The sequence below is a fragment of the Macaca nemestrina genome, chromosome 12, assembly GCF_043159975.1.
Source record: "Macaca nemestrina isolate mMacNem1 chromosome 12, mMacNem.hap1, whole genome shotgun sequence".
Lineage (NCBI taxonomy): Eukaryota > Metazoa > Chordata > Mammalia > Primates > Cercopithecidae > Macaca > Macaca nemestrina.
In genome coordinates this window covers 93,962,527-93,977,987 of record NC_092136.1, presented here as the reverse complement: position 1 = coordinate 93,977,987, position 15,461 = coordinate 93,962,527, and the positions used below count along the sequence as shown (strand labels likewise).

Here is a 15,461-nt window from a genome sequence, read left to right as displayed (position 1 = left end):
CAATTTTTCAGAAGAGAGCTTGCCAATTCCTATTCAAAGAAAGTATGTACAACCAGCAATTTTATTTGTAATAATGTATTGAGAAACATACTTGAAAATGTTTTTCAAATTACATGAACTGGAAGCAACCTAAATTATCAATACTGAACTGATACGTTCATATGATGGGATACGGCACAATTGTTAAATGGAAGTCTCACTATATGTACTAATATGAGAAAATCTCCAAGACAAAGTAAAAAGTGAAAAACAGAAAGTGTTCTAGCATAACCCCTTTTATATAAATGAGCAAGAATATACACATACATACATGCTAATATATGTATAGGAAAAAAGTCTGTGAAAAATTTATAGAAATTGTTTAAGATTATTGCCTTTCGAGTGAAAGACAAGCGAGCAGGGTTTTAACTTTTCTTCTTCTACCTCGTTACTCTTAAGAACTTCTAACCATGTTCATAGGGTACTTTCTCTTTAATTTTCTATTTTGAACTAATTTTAGTGAGTATGTAAAGAATCAGATTGTGTGCAATTTTCCCCTGCTTTATACTTTTTTATATTAAAGCAAAAACCAGTCCAGGTGCAGTGGCTCACACTTGTAATATGAGCACTTTGAGATGCCAAGGTGTGAGGATTGCCTGAGGCCAGGAGTTTGAGACTAGTCTAGGCAACATAGCGAGACCCCATCTCTATAAAAATAAAACAAATAAAATAAAAAATAAAATTTAAAAGCCAATAAAATTTATTTTTAAATAATTCCTAATACTTAAGCATATTTCAGATGTAGGTCAAGAAAGCACTAGTTCATTTTATCATTAAATGAAGGAATGTATATAAGACCTCTGGCACAGGCATTAGCATAAAATAGCTTCTCAATTAATGTTAGCCCCACCCGCTCAACCCACTTCAAAGTTCCATTCTCTACCCCTCCCTTGGATGATATCTTGGAAGCAACAGCTGTATATTTACTCTTCTTCACAACCCAGCATTGTGTCTGGCTCACAGCAAACACTAAGCTGAATTAAGCAGAGACTTTAAGACTTTCAAGCTTATAGCTATAGCAAAGACAAAACCTCATTAAAGGAGAGCAAAGAAGTCAGCAAATTCTCTTCCCAAAAAAGCAACTATAAAGTTAGACAAAATTGATTTAAAAAATAACAAACCATTCTGGTATCTAGAAATTGAATAAAAACATTTAGCAATGTTTATGCTTGAAACTGCTGAACAGCAGCTAAGAAGAGTAGGATTCTACAGCATTGTTTTTCTAACCACTCACAGATCCACTAGCAGAGAACATAAGATTTATTGGCTCAAGATGCTTAGGCACAACTGCTTCCAATCATTTGCTGACCAGTGAGCTAAGCAGACATAGGAATGACCTCTCAGAAGCCAGACTTAAAAATAAAAATAAATAATAAAAAAAGCAGAAATCTCAGTGGCCACACACCATAGGAAAGATAATCCACAGATTTAGCCCACAGGTTACTAAACAAAGAAGCAAGCAAACAACAACAAATAACCTAGAGTTGAAGGAATGAGAATCCAGAGTTGCTACATTACATTCTTTAAAAAAATCCAGTTTTCAAGAACAACAAAAATATGAGAAACACAAAGAAACAGGCAAGTGTGATTAATAGTCAGAGAAAAAAAGGCAGCCAGTGGAAACTATCTCTCTTTATGTCCTTAGAAGTTGAATTTAGCAGAGAAAGACTTCAAAGCAGCTATAATAATACATTCAAACAACTAAAAGGAATTATGTGTAAAGGTTTAAAGAAAAGTGGGACAAATGACTCAACAAATAGAGAATCTTAATAAGCAAATAGAAATAATAAAAAGAATCAAATTGGAATTTTGGCATTGAAAAGCACAATACATTAAATAAAATACTCACTAGAGGAGCTCAACAATAGATTCAAGAAGGCAAAAGAAAGTATCAGTGACCTTGAAGATAGATCGATATAAATTATCCTATCTGAAAAAGAGAGGGGGGGAAATAGAAGAAAATGGATAGAACCTCAGAGACCAGTGGGACAGTGTATTTACTAGCATGTGTATAACAGTTGTCTTCAGAAAGAGGGGAAAACAACAACAAAAAAAAGTATGGGATAAATATTCGAAGAAATAATGGCCAAAAATTTCCCAAATGTGATGAAAAACATTAACCTACACATCAAAGAAGCCTAATGAGCCAAAATTTGATAAATACAAAGAGGTCCACAAATAGATACATCATTGTTAAACTGTGGAAAGTGTAAAGGAAGCCAAAAATGTAATATTGAAACCAGATAGAGAAAAATGACCCATCACGTACAAGGGAGCATCAGCATGATTAATGGTTGACTTCTCAACTGAATATTCGAAACCAGAAGACAATGAGATGATATACCCAAAGTGCTAGAGAGGAAATGTTAGCCAAGAATGCTATATCCAGCAAAACTATCCCTCAAAACTAAAGGCAAGACATTCTAGATAAATGAAAACTGAATGAGTTTGTTACTAACAGAACTGCCTTACAAGGAATACTAAAGGACGACCAACCTTCATAATAAATGTCACCAAAGAGTAACTTGAAATCACAGGAAGAAATGAAAAGCACCAGAAATGGGAAATATATGACTTTATATGAGGTTCTATAAATATATTTTCCTTTATTTTATTTTTTAAAAGTCATAAAGTAATATAAAGCACCAAGTATATAACAATGTATTGCTGGGTTTATTTAGAGAAGGGCATTATAGATAGATAGATAGATAGATAGATAGATAGATAGATAGATAGATAGATAGATAGATATCTATCAATAATAGCACAAAGGAGGGGGAGAGAATGGAACTTTATGGAGCAAAGCTTCTACATTTTGCCAGAATTTAGTTGGTAAAAGTGATAAACTAGGGTGCATATTACAATCCCGAGGCAAACCAATAAGAAAATGACTCAATGATATATAGGCTAAAAAATAAACAGAAATTAAAATACTATTCTAAGAAATATTTGCTCAACACAAAAGAAGGCAGTAAAAGAGGACCAGAGGAACAAAAAAGACATAAGACATATAGAAAATAATTAGCAAAATGACAAATATAAATCAAACTAATAAATAATTACATTAAGTGTGAAAGGTCTAACACCATAATCAAAATGCAGAGATTGTCACACTGGGGGAAAAAAAGCAAGATTCAACTATATGCTGTTTGTATTGTGTCTTACATTCAAAGACACAAATAGGTTGAAGTAAAATAATTGAAATAGCAAAAGTAAGAGGCTATATCAATAACAGACAAAATAGATTTTAAGACAAGAAATATTATTAGAGATAAAGATATTTTGTTGTGATAAAAGGGTCAATATATCAGGAAAATGTAACTGTTATAAATGTATTCATATCTAACAAAAATGCATCAAAATACATGAAGGAAAAACTGACTTAATTTAAAGAACAGGGAATAGAAGCTGGCTGTAAAAGAGTCCAGCAGAAGGAAACATGGCTGCCAAAGTATTAGAGTCCTTTGGCAAGTTTAGCCTGGCCTTAGCTGTTACAGGAGGCATGGTGAGCTCTGCCTTATATTATGTGGATACTGAGCACAGAGCTAAATCTTTGGCAGATTCCATGGAGTACAGGACATTGCAGTAGGGAAAGGAACTCACTTTCTCATCCTATTGGTACAGAAACCAATTATCATTGACTGCTACTCTTGCTCACATAACACACCAGTCATCACTGGTAGTGAAGATTTACAGAATGTCAAGATTACAGTGCACATTGTCTTCCAGCCCGTCACTAGCCAGCTTCCTCACATCTTCACCAGTATTGGAGAGGACTATGATGAGCGTGTGCTGCTGTACAACACTAAGAGATCCTCATGTTACTGATTACTTACTTTGATACTGGAGATCACCCAGAGAGAGCTGGTCTCCAGGCAGGTTAACAACGACCTTATGGAGCAAGCAGCCACCTTTAAGCTCATCCTGGATGATGTGAAAAGATCCTCATGTTATTGATGGCTTACTTTGATGCTGGAGAACTGATCACCCAGAGAGAGCTGGTCTCCAAGGCGGGTCAGCAATGACCTTACAGACTAAGCAACCACCTTTGAGTTCATCTTGGATGATGTATCCTTAACACATCTGACCTTTGGGAAGGAGTTCACAGAAGTGGTAGGAGTGAAACTGGTGGCTCAGCAGGAATCAGAGAGGGCCAAATTCATGGTGGAAAAGTCTGAGCAGCAAAAAAAGGTGGTCATCATCTCTGCCAAGGGAGTCTCCAAGGCAGCTGAGCTGAGTGCCAACTCACTGGCCACCACAGGTGATGGCCAGATTGAGCTGCACAAGCTGGAAGCTTCAGATGACACTGCATACCAGTTCTCACGCTCTCATAACATCATCTACCTTCTAGCAGGGCGGTCTGTGCCCCTCCAGCTGCCCCAGTGAGGACCCACCCTGCCTGCACCTCCTCAGGCCAACTGGGCCACAGACCCATTGATTCTTGACACTGTCTTCCTTCTGCTCCTACCTGAGAAATCACTGTGAAATTTCATGATTGACTTAAAGTGAATAAAATAAAAGTAAAATCACTTCAGATGTCTAATTATCAAATGAAGCTCTTTCACTCTTCTCACATTATCACATTCATTTACTTTTTTATCCACACCTGCTACGAAAAATTCCCGAGTGCCTAGGCAGACTGGCTTTAGGTCCCAATCTGAGGTCTACTGTAGCTCCAGCCTAGGTACTGCAATTGGCAGAACTAAGGTAGGGCAATGTGTGTGATGGACTGGGGAGAACAGTTGTCAGCCTGAGTTCACAGGTAGCCTCCATCCTGTCATTGATTGAATATTTGAGGGTAAAGGCACATGCTGAATTGAAAAGGCAGGCCTCAATTTTCCCAGCAGTTCCTGCACAGATGCAGCTGAAGAGAGGTGCTGGAGAGGGTCAGAGAGAAAGTGGTCTGTCTCTTACTATAAGGCCAATTCTCTTTAACTGTGGGACCAGTGGAAACAAGTGTGAACTAACTGAGTGCAGATTGAAGAATCTGCTTCTGTTGAAATGGATTGGCCTGATTCTTGCCCCCCAGGGTCCTTGGATGGACTTAGACAGTGCAAGAGGAGCCCTAGACTGAGATCTGAGTCCTGTTGAAGACTTCTTTCTACCCTCAACTTTGGTCCCTCTCAAATATCCAGTGGAATTCCAATTTGAAGTATTGAATCCTTCTGCGGCTAAACATGCCTGCTGAAGATGTGTACATCCTGTGTTCCTGGCGTCCTTATTCAGAGACTGCTCTTCTCCAGGGCTCTGTGCCTGAACTTTGAAAACAGATCTGTATAAACTGCTGTTAATAAGAGACACTCAGACTTTCCCCCCAAAAAAAGGAGAAATAGACAACTCAACAATAATTGTTGAAGATTTCAATATTCAACTCTCAATAACTAATAGAACACCTAACCAGAAAATCAGCAAGGATATAGGAGACTTGAACAATACTATGAACCAATTATACCTAAATGATGTCTCTGGAACATTGTACCCAATGAGTGTAGAATATACCTTCATTACAGAGCACATGGATGGTTCTCCAGAGTAGAGCATATACTAGGCATAAAATAAGTTTCAATACATTGAAAAGGATTACTATCACACAAAGCGTATTTTTCAATCACAAGGGAATTAAATTAAATATTGAGAGAAAGAAATCTTTGAAATCATCTAAATATTTGGAAATAAAATGATACACTTCTAAGTAACCCATAGGTCAAAGAACAAATCACAAGGGAAATTGTAAAATATTTTGAACTGAATTAAAATGAAGACAAAAATATCAAAATGTATGAGATACAGGTAAAGCCATGCTTAAAAAGTAAATTTAGATTTTAAATCATCTATCTCAGAAATTTAAAAACCTCTCAAATCAATAACCTAAGCTTTCATCTTAAGAAACTAGAAAAGGAAGAGAAAAACAAATCCAAAGCAAGCAGAAAGAAGAAATAAAGACTGGAACAGAAATCAATGAAAAAGAAAACAGAAAAACAAAATAGATGAAACCAAAAGTTGGTACTTAGAAAAGATCAACAAAATTGAGACAACTTTATTTAGACTGGCCAAGAGAGAGAGAGAACACTAATTGCCAAAGTCAAGAATGAAAGAGGCGATATCACTGACCATACAGAATTTAAAAGTATCATAAGGAAATATAGGCAACTTTCTGCCAAAATATTAGACAACTGAGATGAAACACACAAATTTCTAGAAAGACACAAGTTACCAAAACTGACTAAAATATAAAAATAAAAAATTGGAATATACGTATAACAAGAAATTGAATTAGTAACTAAAAATCCTCCCTGAAAGTAAATTCAGGTTTAGATGGTTTTATATAAAAATTCTATCAAATACTAAGAAAAATCCATGCCAATACTTTACAAAATCTTTCAGAAAATAGAAGAGTGGAGACTTTCCAATTCATTCTATGAGGCAAGTATTGCCTTGACAACAAAATCAGATACAGACATCGCAAGAAAACTACAGACCAATATCCCTCATGACTTAGACACAAAAATTCTTAACAAAATATTAGCAAATCACATTCATCAGCATATAAAAAGCATTGTATGCCATGGCCAAATGGGATTGATCTCACGATTGCCAGGTTGGCTTAACATCCAAAAATTAGTTAATGTAATAATATATCAATATATCTCAATAGATATAGAAAAGCCACATGACCATCTCAACAGATATAGAAAAGTATTAAACAAAATCCAGTACTTACTTAGTGAAAAACTCTCAACAAACTAGGAATAGAAAAGAATTTCCTCCAGTCCTAGTTAGAGCAATCAGTAAGAGGAAGAAATAAGGACATCCAGATTGGCCAGGAAAAAGTCAAATTATCCTTATTTGAAGATGATATAATCTTATATTTGGAAAAACCTAAAGACTTCACCAAAAACTACTATAACTTACAAATTTAGTTAAGTTACAGGATACAAAATCAACATACAAAATCAGTAGCATTTCAATATGACAACAGTGAATAATCTGAAAAAGAAATCAAGAAAGTAATTCCATTTACAGTAGCTACAAATAAAGTTAAATACCTAGAAATTAACTTAACTAAGGCAGTGAAGGATCTCTATAATGAAAACTATAAAACACTGATGAAAGAAATTGAAGAGGACAAAAAAATGGAAAAACATTTCATGTTCATGGATTGGAAGAATCGATATTGTTAAAATGTTCATACTGTCCAAATCAATCCCTATCAAAATACCAAGGACAGTCAACACAGAAATTGAAAAAAACATTCCTAAAATTTATATGGAACCACAAAAAAACTAGAATAGCCAAAGCCATCCTAAGCAAAAAGGACAAAACTGGAGGAATCACATTACCTGACTTCAAATTATACTACAGAGCTATAGTAACCCAAATGGCATGGTACTGGCATAAAAACAGACACATAGACAAATGGAACATAATAGAGAACCTGGAAATAAATCCATACATCTACAGTGAACTCATTTTTAACAAAGGTGCCAAGAACATACATTGGGGAAAAGACAATCTCTTTAATAAATGGTACTGGGAAAACTGGATATCCATATGCAGAAGAATAAAACTAGACTCCTATCTCTCATCACAAACAAAAATCGAATAAAATCAAAATGGATTAAAACTTTAAGGCCTTGAACTATAAAACTACAACAAGAAAATATTGGGGAAACTCTCCAGGACATTAGTCTTGGCAAAGATTTCTTGAGTAATACCCCATAAGCACAGGCAACCAAGGCAAAAGTGGACAAATGGAATCACATTACGTTAAAACGCTTCTACACAGCAAAGGAAACAATCAACAAAGTAAAGAGACAATCCATAAAATGGGAGAAAATATTTGCAAACTACCTATCTGGGATTAATAACCAGAACATATAAGGAACTCTATAGGAAAAAAATCTAATTACCAGGTTTAAAAATGGGCAAAAGATCTGAATAGCTATTTCTCAAAAGAAGACATACAAATGGTAAACAGGTGTATGAAAAAGTGCCCAACATTATTGGTCATCAGAGAAATGTAAATCAAAACTACAATGAGATATTCTCCTAACCCAGTTAAAATGACTTTTATTCGAAAGACAGGCAATAAAAAATTCTAGTGAGGATGTGGAGAAAAGGGAATCCTTGTACATTGTTGGTGGGAATGTAAATTAGTACAACCACTATGGAGACCAGTTTGAAATTTCCTCAGACAACTAAAAATAGAGCTATCATACAATCCAGCAATCCCACTGGTATGGGTACATACCCCATTTTAATGTAGCCCCCAAAAAGGAAATCAGATATCTGCACTTCCATGTTTATTGCAGCACTATTCACAGCAGCCAAGATTTGGTAGCCAACTGTGTCTATCAGCAGACGAATGGATAAAGAAGATGTGGTACATATACACAATGGAGTACTATTCAGTCACAAGAAAAAATGAGATCCTGTCATTTGCAACAATGTGGATGGAACTGGAGGTCATTATGTTAAGTGAAATAAGCTAGGCACAGAAAGACAAACTTCACATCTTCTCACTTATTTGTGGGAACTAAAAATTAGAACAATTGAACTAATAGAGAATAGAAGGATGGATACCAGAGGCCAGGAAGGGTAGTGGAAAGGTAGGAGGAAGTGGGGATGGTTAATGGATATAAAAAAACAGAAAGAATTAATAAGACCTATTATTTGCTAGCACAACAGGGTGACAATAGTCAAAAATAATTTAATTGTACATTTTAGAATAACGAGAGTATAATTGGATTGTCTGAAACACAAAGGATAAATGCTTGAGGTGATGGATACTCCATGTACTGTGATGTTATTATTATGCATTGCATGCTTGTATCAAAATATCTCATGCAACCCATAAATATATACATCTACTATGTTCCCACAAAAATTCAAAATTTAAAAAAAAGAAAGAAACTTTCTTTCTGATAAAAAGCTATCTGGAAAAAATGCACAGCTAGCCTCATGCTTATGGAGGAAGACAAAATGCTTTCTTCCTAAGATTGGGAAAAAGGTAAGAATATCTGGTCTCACTACTAATATTAAATATTTTCCTAAAGGTTATAGCCATGTAATAAGTCAAAAGAAAAAAATTAAAGGTATACAGATTGGTAAGGAAGAATTAAAACTCTCTTCATTCACAATGGTGTAAGTCCATATGTAGAAAATTCCAGCAAATCTACTAAACATCTACTAAGAAACAAGTTTAGCAAGGAAGTAGAATATAACTTCAACATACAAAAATTGATTCTATTTCTACACACTAACACCAAACAATCCAAAAATGAAATTAAGAAAACTATTCCATTCATAATATCAACAGAAAAAATAAAATACTTTGGAATAAATTTAACAAAATAAATGCAAATCTTGTAAACTAAAAACTAAAACATTATTGAGAGAAATTAAAGACCTAAATTCCATGTTCATGGATTGAAAGACTCAATATTGGCAAGATGACCATTTGTTTTTTAAATGCAGATGAAATTTTCCTACAATTTATCAACCAAATTAATGCAAAGCAACTGCTACCAAAATCCTAGCTGATTTTTTTTTGGTAAAAATTAATAAGCTGATCAAATATATATATGGAGGCAAAGAACCTAAATAGCCAAAAAGCCTTGAAAAGAATAACAAAGTTGAAGGATTTATGCGACTCCATTTCAAAACTAACTAGAAGTTCACAGTAATCAAGACATTGTGGCAATGGTCCAAGGATAAGTATATAGATCAATGGAGCAGAATTAAGAGCACTGAAATTAACTCCTTATAATTATGGTCATTGATTTTTTTTTTTTTTTACTACAGCCTATGATTCATTCATCTTTTATCCTCAGGACCCAGAATCAGTGTCTGGCACCTGGTGGGTGCTCAATGAAAGGTTTATCAATGAATACAGACCTTTTGAAAAACTATATATGGTGGTGAGGAGAAGCAAATCAAGGGTCCCTCATGCCCATAACTAAAGACGTGGCCATTGCTCTAAACTTTCACAAGAATCCCTCTGGTAGACCCAGGAAGGTTGAAAATCAAGACTTCCCAGTGGCCTGCTGAGATTTGCACACAGGATGGGCAGTGCTGCTTAACTACCTGCACAGGCAAAGGCACAGTGTGGAACAGTGGAGAGAGCCCTAGAATGGGAGATAGAATAGTAATGAATAGCCTGTGTCCATCCCAATTCAGCTCCTAATCAACTGTAAGATTTTGGTCCAAGCACATTTCCTCTGAGTATTGATGATCTTGGGCTAGATCTGGGAAGCACACAAAAAGTGTTTAGAGAGCACTTACCACATGCCAAGCACTAGGCCAGGTACTAGGAAGCAATGCCCAGCAAGATCCGAGATGGTCCCTGCTCCTGGGAACCCTACAATCTAATTTAGAGACAGACACACACGAGGAAGCAAACAGAAAAGGTCCCCTTTACCGTACCAGTTCTTAAAAACTGATATATAATATGTGTATACATGTATGGGGTACATGTGATATTCTGTTACATGCATAGAAGGTGAAATGACCAAGTCAGGGTATTTAGGGTATCCATCACCTTGAGTATTTGTCATTTCTTTGTGTTCGGAACATCTCAAGTCCTCGCTTCTAGCTATTTTGAAATATACAATACATTGTTGTTAACTATAGTCACCCTATGGTGCTATTGAACATTAGAACTTACTCCTTCTATCTAACAATATGTTTGTACCCATTAGCCAACCTCTCTTCATCCCCCTACCACACACACCCTTCCCAACCTGCTGTTATCTATCACTCTACTCTCTATCTTCATGAAATCCACTTTTTTTTAGCTTTCATATATGAGTGAGAACATGCTATATTTGTCTTTCTGTGCCTAGCTTATTTCACTTAACATGATGACCTCCAGTTCCATACATGTTGCTGCAAATGACATGATTTCATGCTTTTTATGGCCAAATAGTGTTCTGTTGTGTGTATATACCACATTTTCTTTATCTATTCATCCACTGATGGACACTTAGTTTGATTCCATATCTTTGCCATTGCGAATAGTGCTGCAATAAACATGGGGGTGCAGATACCCTTTTGATAAACTGATTTCTTTTCCTTTGCATAAATACCCAGTAGTGGGACTGCTGGGTCATATGGTAGTTCTATTTTTCATTTTTTGAAGAATCTCCATACTGTTTTCCATAGTGGCTGTACTAATTTACATTCCCACCAACAGTGTATAAGTGTTCTCTTTTCTTGGTGTCTTTGCCAGTATCTGGTTGTTTGTGTTTTGTGTTTTGGGGGAGGGCATTTTATTGTCTTTTTGATCATAGCCATTTTGGCTGGGGTAAGATGAGATCTCATTGTAGTTCTGATTTGCATTTCCCCAATGATTAGTGATGTTGAGCATTTTTTAAATATACCTGTTGGCCATTTGTATGTCTACTATACCAGTATTAATGGGGTTTGCTTTTATTTTGGTTTTGTTTTGTTTTTTGTTTTTTGTTTTTTTTGAGATGGAGTCTTGTTCTGTTGCCCAGGTTGGAGTGTAATGGCATGATCTCAGCTCACTGCAACCTCCATCTCCCAGGTTCAAGTGACTCTCCTGCCTCAGCCTCCCAAATAGCTGGGGTTACAGGCATGTGCCACGACTCCTGGCTAATTTTTTGTATTTTTAGTAGAGACTGGGTTTCGCCTGTTGGCCAGGCTGGTCTCAAATGCCTGACCTCAGGTGATCCACCCACCTTGGCCTCCCAAAGTGCTGGGATTACAGGCATGAGCCACCATGCCTGGCCAGTATTAAGTGTTATGAGATAAACCAACATACTTCTGAAATGAGAGAGTCCTGCAGACAGGATAGAAAGAAGGTTTCCTGGGTAAGCAACATTTGAAATGTTCTTAATTTAAGGACCTATGAATGTTTTCAGGGACCCTGAGAATCTCTTTAAAGCGGGTTCAAAATTTTATCCACAGGCTGGGCACAGTGGCCCATGACTGTTATCTCTGCACTTTGAGAGACCAAGGCAGGAGATTTGCTTGAGGCCAGGAATTTGAGACCAGCCTGGACAACATAGCAAGATCTCATCTCTACGAAAAAAATTTGAAAAATTAGCTGGGTGTAGTGGCAGGTGCCTGTGGTCCCAGCTACTTGGGAGGCCGAAGCAGGAGGATCACTTGAGCCCAGGAGTTCAAGGCTACAATGAACCATGATTGCACTACTGCACCCCAGTCTGAGTGACAGCAAGACCCCATCTCAAAAAGAAAATTGTGCACATACATACTTTTCTGGTGCAAGGGCTCATGGCTCTCACAGATGGTCAGAAAGATCTGTGGTGCACCAATGTTTATAGCAGTATTATTCACAATAGCCATGATGTGGAAACAACCAAAGCATCCATCAATAGATGAATGGATAAACAAAGTGTGGTATATACATGCAATTGAATATTATTCAGCCTTAAAAGGAATTACATTGTGATGCATACTACAGTATAACTAAGCCTTGAAAATATTATGCTAAGTGAAATAAGCCAGACACAAAAGAACAAATATTGTATGATTCCACCTATATGAGGTACCTAGAATAAGCAAATTCATAGACATAGAAATTAGAATAGAAGTTGCCAGTGGGGCAACAAAAGGAAGGAATGGAGAGGTACTGATTAATGGCTATATAGTTTCAATTTGGGATGATGAAAATGTTGTGGAAATAGATCATGGTGATGATTGTACAACCTTGTGGATGTAATTAATGCCAGTGAATTGAACACTTGAAAATGGTTAAAATGGTAAATTTTATGTTCATATGTTTTACCACAATTTTTTTGAAAAAAGAATTTGTGGCCCTATAAAGCTTTAGAATCACTGGCCTAAATGATTTTTCAGGACACCATTAACTCTATTAAGGTATGCTTTCCAGAAACATATGGAAGAAAGAAGACAAAAATTAGACTTAAAGATGCCCCTATTTTCTCCATATTTGAAAAGTCAGGAACAACTATCTTGGTACAGCTTTACTTTCTACCTGCAGTATAAATAAGACACATGGAGTCAACCTGAACGCCCATCAGTGATAAACTGGATAAAGAAAATGTCATGCATATACACCTTGGAATACTATGCAGCCATAAAAAAGAATGAGATGATGTCCTTTGCAGGAACTTGGATAAAGCTGGAGGCCATTATCCTTAGCAAACTAACACAGGAAGAGAAAATCAAACATCGCATGTTCTCACTTATAAGCGGGAGCTAAATTATGAGAACACATGGACACATAAAGGGGAACAACACACAATGGGGCCTAGCAGAGGGTGGAGGGTTGGAGGAGGGAGAGGATCAGGAAAAATAACTGATGGGTACTAGGCTTAATGCCTGGGTGATGACATAATCTTTACAACAAATCCCCATGACACAAGTTTACCTATGTAACAAACCTGCACATATACCCCTGAACATAAAATAAAAGTATTTAAAAACTGTATTAAAGAAAATGCATTCACAGTTACACCTTAAAGTTCACCTGGCACAATTTTTGTGCTCATCCTCAATAATTAAGAACTACAAAATCTTGGCTGCACTCCAGGTGGAGGAAAAGAGTGCAGAACAAAGGGCAATCCCAGTTGTGTGTTCACCATCAGAGTTCTCCCCTCTGGCTGCTTACAGAGACATGGCTGGGGCAGCTGCCACACAAGTTAGGCTGCCTTGGGATATTTGTTAATGCCCAGAAACTCCCCTTTGATGATAATGTGATTTGCCTCAGAGTTAATGGCACTGTGCTGGCACATTTCCCAGAAGCAATCACCTAGCAGGTACAGCACCTTTTGACTCATTCCACCAGGTCATGAGCAAGAATGAAATACAGGATGCAAAAATTATTTTTGATGTTAGAGAAATACTTGTGTCTCAAAAGTCTAAGAAAGTTGTTTAATATTTTTCAATTAGGGAGGAATCCAGAATCTGCCCTAATGAAATTCCTAAAGTACACACAAGAAGGAAGACAGGACTGCTTCACAAAGGCAGCACCAAAAATAGCAGCCTGAAGCAAGGAGTGGGGATCAGCTTCTGTTGATAAAACCGTACCCACAGCCAATGCTGCTACTGGGTGAAAGGAGCATGTTGCCCTTTATCCAATGTGCAAATCAGGCATGACTAAGTGACAAGGAAGAAAGCTAGTGTGCTTCTGGGGCATGGTGGAGCAGGTACTGAGGAGTTTTGTGTCAACATAAAGAAGAGCAAGGAAGAAGAGAGGGAGGAAATAAGGGAAAGAAAAAACATGAAGGGGAGCCAGGCATGGTGGCTCATGCCAGTAATTCCAGCACTTTGAGAGGCTGAGGCGGGCGGATCATTTGAGGTCAGGAAGTCGAGACCAGCCTGGCCAACATGGTGAAACCATATTTTCTCTACTAAAAATACAAAAAAAATTAGCTGGGCGTGGTGGTACACATCTGTAATCCCAGCTACTACAGAGGCGGAGGCAGGAGAATATCTAGAACCAGGGAGACAGAGGTTGCAGTAAGTTGATATCATGCCACTGCACTCCAGCCTGGGCAACAGAGTAAGACTACCTCTGAAAAACAGAAAACAGAACAAAAAAAAAAAAAAAAAAAAAACAAAGCAAGAAAGGAGTGAGATAGAATAGGTAGACAGAGATGGATGCCGAAGGAGACAGAGAGGAGACAAACATATCCATGTAATCATTGTGCTCCTAAAATCTTTTTAACTCTGACAGTTACCTTACTTATGAAATAGAGACAAGACCCCAATAATAGAGGATTGATATTTACCTTCCGAATCTTTGTTGTAGAAAACGCCATGGGGATGCAGAGAGTAAGGTCGAGAAGCAAAGTTCTTTAAATGAATGACAATCACATCACCCACTTCAGCCCTCAAGATGGGGCCCAGGAATCCAAGCCAGGGAGGTTTGGGGATCTCTATGGAGTAGGTTCCATCCGTGAAGTGTCTGTAAACAGCCTTTTTGTAAATACCACCTATCCTGTTGGGCCCTCTTTCGAGAAATAAGGTTGCAAGTCTAAAAGTAAGAAGAAAAATATTTTGTAATCGAAATGAAAAGAGAAGCCCTAATAGCTTACCATTAGGAGTTTATAAAGTATTGCATGTATGACCTCTCATTTGGTGTTCCCCATAACCTGTAATCTCTGTAGGGCTGGGAAGATTATCCTCAATTTACTAATGTGGAAATGAGATTCAGCAATTAAGTGGCACGCCAAAGGGCACAAGTAGTATTCACAACCAAACTAAAACAAATCCAAAGAACTCTAAAGCCACACTACACATTTGCCCCTTTCCACTCAACGCGTTCCCCTTTGCTTTTTCATTTAACTAACACTCATTGCACATTTACTGCATTCCCAGCATGTGGCTAGATGGTGTAAAAAGTTTGTAATCAAATAATGGGCTTAGATGATTAAGCATCAAGTGAATGATTGATACAACAGATACAGGCT

General features: G+C 36.9%; 1 protein-coding gene and 1 pseudogene across 1 annotated transcript in view; one reads left to right on the top strand and one right to left on the bottom strand.

The window, feature by feature from the left end:
- Positions 1–15,461, bottom strand: part of LOC105484343 (hephaestin like 1) — a 104,832-nt gene that overhangs the window by 48,225 nt on the left and 41,146 nt on the right. Inside the window, exon 4 of the mRNA XM_011745864.2 lies at positions 14,781–15,025. The gene's annotated coding sequence lies outside the window, so the exon portion shown is untranslated. The remainder of the gene's footprint in view (positions 1–14,780; positions 15,026–15,461) is intronic.
- LOC105484342 (prohibitin 1-like) lies at positions 3,479–4,425 on the top strand (annotated as a pseudogene).